This window comes from Rhinolophus sinicus, chromosome 1 (genome assembly GCF_057876585.1).
Source record: "Rhinolophus sinicus isolate RSI-liver-muscle chromosome 1, RSI-T2T, whole genome shotgun sequence".
Lineage (NCBI taxonomy): Eukaryota > Metazoa > Chordata > Mammalia > Chiroptera > Rhinolophidae > Rhinolophus > Rhinolophus sinicus.
In genome coordinates this window covers 21,878,182-21,890,904 of record NC_142501.1, presented here as the reverse complement: position 1 = coordinate 21,890,904, position 12,723 = coordinate 21,878,182, and positions in this window count along the sequence as shown.

Genomic DNA, 12,723 nt, shown 5'->3' with positions numbered 1-12,723 from the left:
GCTTGGAGTTATAAGTTTTTCCTTACTTTTCTTTTAAGCCGACAAAAACATGTCAGAGCTGATGCAAACAGAATGAACTTTTCCCAGACTTCAGGGGTTCCAGTCAGTTTGTTGAAGTTTTGTTCCTCTGAATAACCTGACATAGTCTTCAATAACCTGTCAAGCTCATCTGCTTGACACTCAACACCTCAGCGCTGTGAGGAGTGCAGGTTCTGGAACCTTCCAAAGGGATCACATAAAGAAAAGATTACCTGTTGGATAGTCAACCACTAGTATATGCCATAATTACTATCATTAAAAAGCCACTCTGAATGTAATGAGAATTATTTTGCATGAGGAACTAATTCCAAATAAAAGGACTGTTTTAAAGACTGGGTCATTGATTAACCCAAACTTGTCAATATTGGTGCATTAATCTCTTTTTCTACAAACTTTTAATCATACTTTGTGACTAAATTAATTGAGAGTGTTAAGTATAAAAATTGTCAATGTCTCCCTTATTTTGATTACTTAAGATTCCTGTTTTAATTGAAAACTTTTCAGAGGAATGTATTTCCATCCTCTATGCCATGATACTGAAACAAACAAAAACCATATGCAGTGGATTACCCCAAACTTTAAGAAGCTGTTATTTATTTCAAACACTATATAACCCACCCTCTTAGAAATATTGATTATCTTGTAGAAGTTTATCTCCTAGATACCAAAACAGAACACACAAAAGCTAACCATTAATGCTAGCGACCACAGCAAACAGCGACAGACACTGAGGTCATAAGTACAGTGTCAGGCATGTAGTGGCAACCCAAAGAGAAAGACTATACACGCTTCTCCATCTCCACTGTCAAGACTCTTCTGGATGCAAGTGACAAAAATCCAACCTAAACTGTCTTAAACAAAATTGAACTTCTATTGACTTATCAGGACATTCTATGTGATTCTCCATAGAAAGGAAACTTCTTTCTAATTTAAATGTTTGTATTATTTTCTTTTATGATTTTCCTTTTTCTTTTTTTCTTTTATTTTCTTTTTCTTTTTCTTTTTTTTGGAAAGAACAAAAAGTTTAAAGGCTTCCTACTTGCTTCCCAAACAGCGCAGCATGATAAATATTACAGCACCCAAATTACCATCAGCAGAGTCCCAGTAGCTCACATCTGCTTGTGGAGTTCCTTTTACAATCAATCAGGTGTACTGAAAAGGTCTTTGTGATGCAGAAGGGAACAAAAATCACCTGTGTTTTTCAGTTTACTCTAATTTGTACACAAGATATAATTTGCTACACTGCAGGCTTCTTGCTCAAAGAGATTCAAAACAACAAAAGCAAAAATAATCACTACTATTCTGAGAGTAAGTGATAGGGAATCTAGCTGTGATCAGCTGGGAATTACATTAAATGTAAACCATACACAGGATCAAAGATTTTTAGTGGAGGAAAATGCTTAAAGTTTAGTCACTATAACCCCTCACTTCATAGATGAAGAAATGAGGTCAGTGGCCTTGGAGTTAACATGGCCAGTTGGATATATAAATTGATTTGTATTCCATCTTCAAACCCACTAGACTATCAGTAAAGAACATGAAAGATGCAAACCCACTGGGCAAAAGAGAATAGGAGAGAAGACATACAGTAGATGACAGAGACCACAGGCAGGTGGAAGAGTGGTGGTCATCAACTTAGCAGGCAGAGAAAGCTGGAAATGAAGTGGCTCCAGATGGGAAATCCCATGGCAAGAAAACTCATTTGTGCTTCTAAACCTCAGAAATGTACGGGAATGGGGGACACCAGGAACCTCTGAAAGGGTTCTGAGGAATTGAAATGAAGATCCAGAAGACTGGTTAAAAGTCAGAATAAGGAGCTGGTAAATTTCCTGGGTCCCCTTCCCAACTCTACTTAGCCAAGGCATTGTTCATCCTCCACTTTGGCAGAAGGTGGGAGGTTTCCACTCTAGAAACACCAAACCAGAGAATCTTCGTGCTAGGAAAGTGGAGGGAAGGGGGAGGCGCAACAGGGGAATTGCACTGAGTTAATAATGATAACAATGAATATAGTAAAAGTAGGTAACTTACTGAACACTCATTATGTTTCAAACACTGTAGATACTTTATATGCATTGATTCACTTAATCTTAAAAACTATCCTGTAATGTAGGTACTATTACTGTCTTCATTTTACAGATGATGATAAAGGTCAAATACCTCATAAGTGAAAAGAGCAGAACTTTGAAACCAGCCAGTCTGATTTTAGCATCTGATTATTAACCCATTATCACCCAGTCATGGTTTCCAGAAGCTGTCATGCAGGTGTATAGCTCCAACAGTAAATTTAAGAATTTATCTTTAGAGAAGTTGAAGAACCACAGAGAAAAGACCTACAGGTACTACCTGATCAAAGTCCCCAGTTAGCTCGACCCACCAAGCCCCCAGAGCTTTTACTCAACTTTTTAGAACCTTACAATTGCATATGAACAGACAGCTATGGACACCATCTATTTGAGAAAAGACTCTAATGTGAAAAAGAGGAACCAAAACAAATTGGAAAAAATGGAATTCAGAGAAAACAGAAAAATAAACCAAAAAAATGTATAAAAATAAAAAAGAAACTAGAATATCCTCAGAGAAATTAAAAAAGAATACACCCAAGAAATAAGTGCAGATTGCTAAAAAGATATTTCTTTTTAAAAAACAAAAGAAATATCTTTTAATTAAAAAAAATGACACCAGAAACTTAAAATTTTAGATAGAAGAATCAGAAGTTAAAGTTGAAAAAATTAGAAAATAACTAAATAAATGGAAGAGAAAAATAAACAAGAAAACAATATAATCAATCTAGGACTGCAATATTTTATTAATAGGAAAAAAATAGAGAAAAGGGAGGGAAGAAAATTATCAAAGAAATCACACAAGAAAATTCCCAGAACTGAGAGACATAAAAGGGCCTACTGAGTGTCCAGCACAATGAGTGACAAAAACAACTCTAATGTACATTATTACAAAATTCAGAATATCAGGGATAAAAAGAAGATCCAAAAAACTTCAGAGAGGAAAAAGAAAACGTGCACAAAAATTAGGAATCAAAATGACATGTAATTTCTCAAAAGAAACTCTAGAAGTTAGTAGACTGGGGAGAAATATCTTCGTAATTCATAATTCTGATGAAAAATGATTTCCAAACTAGCTTTGGCTATTTCTCCAACCTCTCATGCTCTGTCCAACCCTACCCAATCTCACTTGCAAAGAGCTTGAAATCCAGAACAAATTAAGTAAATTTGCAGGGGTTCATGGTCTGGCCTGCACCGGAATTGGGTGAGGTCACCACTGCTGCTGTCACTATTCCAGGGAATCCGACCTAAGCAACTTTTCAGTGGTTTCCTCTATGGGGATTTTCATCATCTGTTGTGGATCCAGACTATTCCACCTGTATGATAGGTTTCCAAAATCAGATCTTTTGGAGCTAGTAAATTAATTTCTTTTTTTTTTCTATTGACTGATATTTAACAACACAAGTTTATTATCTCACAGTTCTGTAGGTCAAAAGTCCAGGTACACTAGAGCAGTTCCTCTGCTATGGGTTTCACAGGCTGAAATCAACCTGAACCCTTATCTGTCTGGAGGCTCTAGGGAAGAATCTGCTTCCAGAGGTGACCCCCCTGTTACCTGATGGGACTCAGATCAGAAACCAGACCATCCAGATCTGGTTAGAAAGTCCAGTACTTACCTCACTGCAACATGCCACCTCGACTTTGCAAGTTCTGTTCAACTTATTTAGCTCTTTTTTAAGTTTTTAAATGTACATGATGTAATTATGGATTTATGAAATACCAGAAAAGACACCAATTGATTCTTACTTTTTTCCTTTGAGCTTGCAGCACAAAAGGGGAGCAAAATTATACCCTTACTCAGACATTATTGCTTTGTGCATTTTCATGTTTCCCAAAATAAATAATTTTTGTTGTTCTACCCTAGTCATTAAAAGAAACAGAAGATCTGATCTGCGGAAACGTTATAGTTGTTGCAGGGCAGCCTCCTAGAGGACATGCGGGTATTGATATTCTCTCTTCAAGCCAGAAGCTATCTCTGGAGACCCATGAGAAACACAAAATCACAACAAAGAGTGGAAAATAAATTGATAGAATCAGAGATGGCTGGGACCCATAAATAGCTTTTCCCGCTGTTGCCATTTCAGTTATTATACTTTCATTTTGCAAATTGATGGAGGAAAAAAATCTAGTTTTATTTCAGCCTGTTTAACTTTTCAGTTAAAGACCAAAATGGTTCCTTTCCATTGCTTTATTAAAACTAACAAAGCTCCTTCCCCCCAAAAGCGGCCCATTCATTACATTGCAATGTTAGAAACAACTCAAAGGAGAATATGTGACTTTCTTTGTACAGAGGTTTTAATATTTTCATAAAGATCCTCTCTTCAGCTCCTCAAGCATTTGCCTTTCATTTTGTTTTATTGAATTAGGCTGCAAAGCACTCGAGCATGAAGCTTTTGTCATCTCTAACCAGGCTTACATTGATTCCACATATCCATATGCCTTGTCTTGGTGTATTAATCTATACATCTATTCCACAGAAAAAGAGAACTCTCTAATTTATTATGTAAAAGGATAAGCCACCTCCAGAGCCCATTTGCATGCAGGTATGCTTCAAAGAAGATTTGTTTCCTCAGACTTAGAGCTGGCTCCTTTAGTGGCATTAAACCAAGGGAAAAATGAAATTATATTGTGATTTTTATGGTGGATTATACTACAACCATGACAAAAGCAGGCCAGTATCTCAACTTTCATTTCTTTAAATATAAGCAAATTTTAATACAAAGAACTCTAGACCAGTATAAGCCAAACTCTGCACATACCCTCAAAAATGAAAATCACACTATTAATTCACCACCTGCTACTCATTTCTGTTGGATTACCCACAGCCCAAGCATAGGATTTACTGGGGTGGTGAAGGGCTTTATGCGAGTTGCCAAAAAATTTATTTTCCTTCTAAATATTACTCTTCCAAATATTTAATGAGAGAAATGTATAAAATAGAAAATAATCAAGAATTTCAGAGTCAGAAGACTTCAGCTATTATTTATAAAACATTGTCAGCTTAACTTTTCTTCAGTGTTCTTACATTTGAAGCAAGATATTACATACTGAAGGCCCTGTCGTTAGTCACAGAAAGTCTTTAGGTGACTTTTTAAGATTCTTTTTCACCTTATTCTGGTTCAGAAGATTCTTTTTCACCTTATTCTGATTCAGAAGCATCCTCTCTACGAAGAAGGATAGATACCTGGTTTGTCCATTCTACAGATAATTATTGAATGCTTCCTCTGCACCAGGCACTATTCCGGGTGCTGGGAGTATAGTACTGAGCAATTCAGGTGAGATCCCTGCTCTCATGGAAGATAGACAGCAGTTAAGGCTATGAAGAAAATTCAGTATGACAATGTGAAGACCCTGGCTGATGGAGGAACATTAAATGGGGTGGTCAGCAAAGACCTGAGCTGACACCTGAATGACAAGAGTCAATCAAATGGAGTTGGGGACAGAGTACATTAGGCAAGTCAACAGCAAGTGCAAAGGTCTGGGCTGGACAGGAGACCAAAGACTGGTTCCCTCCAGCTGGACAAGAAGGCAATTCGTCCTCCCTTCACTGAGCCTCTGTCCAGTAGGGCTCAGGAATACAGAAAACTTCCTTGTCTACCTTCAAAAAGCTCAGTCTAATGGAATGACAGGCAAACAATTAAATATAATGTAATAAGTGCTATGAGACGAGAGAAGAGAGATCAGATAGGGTCATAGAACCAGTCATAAATTAGTTGCCAACCAATGTGGATTTTCATCCTGGATCAACTGTTAATAGCATGAGACTTGGCTGGTGAGAGTTATTCATATATTCTTGCATTCAATCAGTCAACAAATATTGAGTGACTATACTATTCTAGGAGTATGCTAGATACAGGGAATCTACATTAGTTAGGGTGATTTTGGTTGCTAGAAACAGAAAGTCAACTCAAAAATCTCAAAATGGGTTTAAAAAAAAAAAGAGATTTCTTGATTTGAATAAATGAAAATTCCAGGAGTTTGGCTTCAAGTATAAGCTAATCCAAGTGCTCAAACAATAAAGCACACGCAAACAATAAAGCAAAGCTGTGTCGCTCACGCGCTTTCTCTCTCTCTCTCTCTCTCTCTCTCTCTCTCTCTCTCTCTCTCTGTCTATCTATCTCTTTCTCTCTCTCTAACTCTCCTCCCCCTCTCTCTCCCTACTTCCCTTCTATCTCTCTCCCATCCCCCCTCATTCTTCTCCATCCCCAAATCTCAATTCTACTTTCTGTTTATTGTCTTCAGTTTATGGAAGGAAGCTCCATGTAGCCTACATCCTCCCAACTTTAACTCCAGTGGAAAAAGAGATTCTCTCTTCTCAATAATTCCAACAAATGACTTAAAATTGACTAGACAGCTTTAGTCACACTCTCATTCCTGGAACAGTCGCTCTGACCAGAGGAACTGTTGTTCTGATTGACCAGGCCTGAGTTGTTTCCTACTCTGGGAAGCCAGGGATCCAATCAACCTACCTGAGCCAAGTGGACTGAGATGGACAGGGGATGATTCTCAGTATAGGTCCTAGAAAACAGAGTGAATGAAAGCTGGGCAGACAAAAAACACAAATGTCTACGAGAGGACCCGAGTCTAAATGGACATTGTCCCTGTGTCAGAGAACTCACAGCTTTGTAGAAGAAATAAATTACTCCCCCCAAAACCACAATATGACATAATACCTGCCCAAGTAGCTGTAGATATTTAAGCCTCAATGGTTTTCAACTCTTGCCATTATTGACTATATGAACTATCTTTATATTTTGTGTCTCCTTCCCTGCAGGACACGTTCCTCAGCTTCTTCTCAACCTGTACATGGGGATTCCACCTCCCCATGGCCTCTTCTCTAACTCTTCCTCCATCCTTTCCACCAGGGGAAATACCTTCCCACTAATACTACTCCCCATCTCCCTATCTTTTCTTCATTTTTCCTCTAGGTTCTTTTAATCTAACATTGAAGAATATATTGGTTAAAATCAATCCTTTTACTCTTCCTTGAATTCTTCAAAAAGACAAGCTTAAATAACAACCATGTCATCCTGTCACACAGTAAAATACAGAATAATAGCTTTCGATATTTTTTCTTCTTTACCCACAGTATGTACAGATGAGGGATTGCTTCCACCATTTCTAGCTACCGTTTTTCTACCTCAAAAGTACAAAATTGTAGATAACCTCCAATTATAAATACCTTGCTTTCATTTTGCATGTAATTAAAATTTTCTTGCCTTTTGCAATTGTGTTCCATCTCTCGGTTTGATTTTTTTTTTTTAATTGGTCGCACATTTTAAAGGGGCTCTGTTCAACATTTGATATTTGATAGATCCCATGAGTCTTTACTTTTGACAATAATACTGCCATCTCTATGTTTAGTTTATAGTCAGATACATGTGTCCATAATTGCTTTTATTTTTAATGAAAGTTTGATGAGGAAAGTTCTCCAATTTTCTAAAACATTCATCATAAAATAACTCCTTGCCCCAGAATTGTGTTCAAAACCTTAAGTCATTTTAAGATAGGTTGGCTGGAATATGAGTTTTGTCCATCCCCATATTTATTGAATATAAAAATCAATAAAGCCACCACTCTGCACATTTATCTAATGTAATAATCAATACCAATACCTTTCCTGATATTTATTTAATATAATAATCAATAACAATACTGTTTGTTTATTTGATGCCATTGATCAAGGGAGAAGACCAAATCTATGTGCTTTAGCTACCTATGTACACACAGACTGGGCCATCCACTACTAACATCTCTCTTCTTTTTCCTACTTCCCACTCTTTACACCTGAACAGAGAGAGAATCCCTCCTCTCCTTGCTATGGAAGGTGATGATCAGTAAATTATCATTTTTTGTGAGACAGTCAATATTGATTGAACCTCTCTCCACATTATTCTTGGTACTGTGAAGGAAACAAATATAAGATGATTTACCCCTCTATTTCTTAGTATAATACTAGCTGCTGCAACAGATAAGCCCCAAGACCCCAGTGGCTTAATACATGACAAGTTGATAAATCGGTTGCTTACCATCTACAGTATAATGTGGTTATTTCTGGTTGATGGAATACTTCCACATAATACTTCAGAGACCTAGACTTCTTCCATATTACAGATCCCCCTTCTCCTAGAATCTCACAGTACTCTGCATTCAGACAGCATGCAAAAAGAGCATGGAAGACCATGTGTAGGATGTTTTAATATGTTGGACGTGGAAGTATATTCATCACTGCTGCCTGTACTCCTTTGGCTAGAACTCAGCCTACATCTAACTGTAAGACAAGGCAAGCTGAGAAAATGGTCCAGCTATATGCCCAAGCAGAAGTAATTGGATTTCATGAACAGTTAGCCAGTCTCTGCCACCATACCATCCTTGAGTTTTTTATAATTCAAAGAGGAAGACATAATGAAACAAAAGAAGTATTGCACACATGATGAAAAGAGAGACTCATTCAACACTGGATTAGTCAGTGAAGGCTTTGAAAGGAGAGATTGTAAAAATGGGTAGAATTTGGAGATACACATGAAGAGCCATCCCAAGAAGTAAAACAATATAGTATGACAAAAGCCGAGGCAGAGACTGGCATGCATTGGGCAGAGGACTGACCATAAGGGGCCCATTTTGACAGTTGCACAGAGTCTATGCCAGGAACCAGAGAACAACACACCTGCCTAAGGAGACTAAGATGAAACTACCTTGACAAGGTCCACTGACCCTGCCGCTTTGAAAACATCTTTGCATTGCATTAGGATTCCTCTCATCCAGCCAAAGAGCCCCGTGTACTTTATCACCTTTTTCTAAGTAATCTCTAAATCTTAGCTGATAGTTCAAGTTTGAGCAGAAAATATTGACGTTACCTAGAGGATGTCCCTCCCCATGTTTCTCAAACAAAGAAAACACAAATAGCAAATTCTAAAAGACCATAACTAACCTAAGTTTTTGTAATACAACAAAGCTAAGAGGTCATTAAGAATCAGATGCCCCGGGCAAGGACACATAGTTAAATATCTTGACCATGGACATATAGTTACAGCAAAATCAAAGTAGAAATTAAAAGCCAGTAGTTCTCTCTGTGGTTTTGCCCCTAAACACCCACAGAATTAGGGGGACCACAGCTCTAATCAAATCCTCCCTTCAAATTATGAAGTACCTAAAGGTTAATTCACATATGGTCCCAAAAGAATTCTACATTGGTATGTATTTCTGAAGCTTTTTGGAAAATCTCAGATTGTCATGGGAACACACTTCTGCCCTCACCTATTCTGATACTTGCTCCAATGTTTCAATGTACTCCAATACTCACTTTACTGAGAATCACATCTTCAACTCCAACATGTTTTATACTCCATTATATAGTATACAAATCAGGACAGCCCTACCCCTTGTAGATATTTTAGGATAGCAGTTATTCACCTTTAGGGAATTTGGAATGATTTTGAAAATCCAAAGGAAGCTATGGCTCCTGTTCCCCCCAGAAAAATTCACATAAGCATATATGAAATTTCAATTATATGTGAGGGAGGCATTCCCAAAAACCTCTTATAATTTTAAATCCAATTTTCAGCAACAGTTTCCCATAGGAACACCATAGACTCCTATGGAGCCTCACAGCACTCTGGTGAAGACTATCTGCTTCCTCAAATTTCCCATTTTACAGATGAGGAAAATGATGCATAGAAAGTTTAGATAATTTGTCATTATCACCCACTTCTAGGAATGACACAGTAGACCTGGAAGCCAGGCAGACTACCTCCAAAGACTTTGCACATACATATAATCACAATGAGATACAATCCCCACTCCCAATCCCTGTTTTAATAATATAGCCAATTTAATTTAAAAAATAGCTCTATCTTCTCCATGTTCCTGAAACTAGCCCTCAAGGAAATGAGTATTACACATCACTAGTCCTCAATCTCCCCCCCATACCCTTGATCACGTTAGCAATCAGGTTTAGCTTCACATACCTTAGGAAGAATTCTTTACTTTCAAAAACGTAGGCAGATGTGAAACCAAATTATGTTTCTTCCCTCTCCTAAACCCAAGCCAGGCTACTTGGATTATTCCAATGCTGATAATTAAACCATCAATATGGAGGTCGCACACTTCTTTAATTTTAATCTCCCTGACTTGCAGGCCATTCCAAGACAAAGTTCTTCTGGACCTAATATTGTTTTATACTCTCCAGCCACTGTCACAGGAACAATGGCATTCTTCTTTTAATTTGTCACAGCTCTGGAGTCCCTAATTTTTGTAGTTACCAGTCAGGGAAAGACTATAACCAAGGTTCTTTCAGTCCAGGATAATAAAAACCTTTAATTCTAAATTTAAATGTCCTCTTCTTGGTTTTATATGAGGCTAAAGTTCAGAGTCATATTTAACTACATTGGGAGACTTAAATATTGGTATTGCTTTGCTTATTTTCAGTAATCGTAAGTATTCCAACACCTCACACTTGATGAAGTCAACTATGTTGTAATTCACAATAAACACTTTACAAATTAAAAATAAAATACATATTTCTCCTAAGAATTGAAAGTCCTATAAGCCCTCAAAAATAGCATCTTTTTATATTCACCTAAATTTTTTTATCAAGTAACCCTTTCACATTTCCTGAGGGGAAAAAATTCCTTAAATAATCATTGTTAATTATAATTCATGAGTTATATAATTATCAGAATCAGCACACTGCCCTGTCACTAAGAAATTGACTTAAAAATCACCTGCAGAGTCTACTGTCACCTGGAAAAAAAATGTGCATCTGTAAAATAACATTCTAGGGATTTACTGCACTAACTAGCCACTATTGCCTCTAAGAATCATTTTTACTTGAATACAGTTGCTAAAAAGTTAATTTTGCTTTTTTTATTTGGGAAACTAAATTGCAACTCACAAAGACACTTATTAAGGTCTGAATATAAAATGTTTAGATTAAATATCATGCTCACATTCAAGAATCATTGAAATTGGTTCATTAAACAGCAGCATTGCAGTGGGGTCTATATTTTTATTTGCTTCATTACTTAAAACTAAATAGCAGTTATTAGCTACATTACAGTGGTTAAAGATTCCACAGTTTACATTGTTTATGTTGAAATTTAGCTTCATATCAACTTGTTGACAATTTTTGCTATTCAATTAATATTGAGAAAGTGATAGATGATGGTTTAGCTGAATTCTCTGCTCTTATGTTGAGTTTTATTAAAGGAAGTTTTTTGTATTACTCAAAATATAATGGATTATGAACAATAACAAAAAATTTCAAAATCTTAACAAAAACAAAGGTTTATTTCTTTCTTGTGCCACATATCCATTGCTGGTTGGCAATGAATCTGCTCCACACCAACTTCTCTCTAGGACCTAGAATGACAGAACAGTCTCTATCTGGGACAATACTGATTTCAATAGCAGGAATAAAAAAAAAAAGATATGGCAAACGATGAGATGGTTCCATAAGCTTGTGTTAGAAATGCCACACATCACCTCTGCTCTTATTTTATTGGCCAAAGCAAGTCACATGACCAAGTCTGACCTCAACAGGAAAAAAAAATGTATAATCAGCCAATAAGTAGAGTCATCACTAGGAGTGAAACTAAGATATATGGTATGCAATCATACAACACACCACAGTGATCATGCCAATATTTTTCATAAAAATGAGGGTGGAAAAATCATTTCAGTACACTATTTGTCTTCCAAGACAAAATTTCGTCTTGTTTCTCCATTATTGAAAACATTTCTTTCATTAAAGAAAAAATTTTCCGGGTAAATTAAACTTATCAACTTGAATCACTAAACAGTGTGACAAAGAATGGAAAACATTATTCTCACCTAAAAAACAAATTTGTCTCGAGCTCCCAATAAAGATGTTTGAGTAGGTAAATACTGTGCTCACCTCCTCCCACCACCACCTCAAAAACTACAGAACAACCACCATTGAGAATTGCCTGAAGTCTAGCTGAAGAGAAGCCTACAGCTAAGGACACAAAAGAAGCCACCTTGAGACTGGTAGGAGGGACAGAGATGCAGAACATGGCTGGTCCCACACCCACATGTGGCAATTAAAATGGGGAGGGCTATCTTGGCTGATGAGGTCTCCCCTGAAAAGTGAGAGGTCCCAGCCACATACCAGGCTCCACAGTCCAGGATTTCAGGCCAGGAAAAGAAGTCCCTATAATTTCTGACTGTAAAAACCAGCAGAGATTGTAGCTGAATGAGACAAAGGGCTGCTGAAGTCCAAGACATTCCTCTTAAAGGGCTCAAATACAGACTTACTCACTGATGAACTCACTCGCTCTGATCTCCACAGAAACTTTGCAGGCCAGAAAGGATCGGCAGGAAATATTCACAGTGATAAAAAGCAAGGACCTACAACCAAGATTACTCTACCCAGCAAAGCTATCCTTTAGAATTGAAGGACAGTTAAACAGCTTCCCAGACAAGAAAAAGCTGACGGAGTTTATCACCACCAAACCAGTATTACAAGGAAGGTTTGATGGGCCTCTTTCAGCTGGGAAAAAAAAAAATCAAAAATATGAACAATGGGGGGAGGGGACAACCAAGATAGTGCAGTAGGTAAATGCAGTGTTTACCTTCTCTTACAACAACATCAATATTACAACTA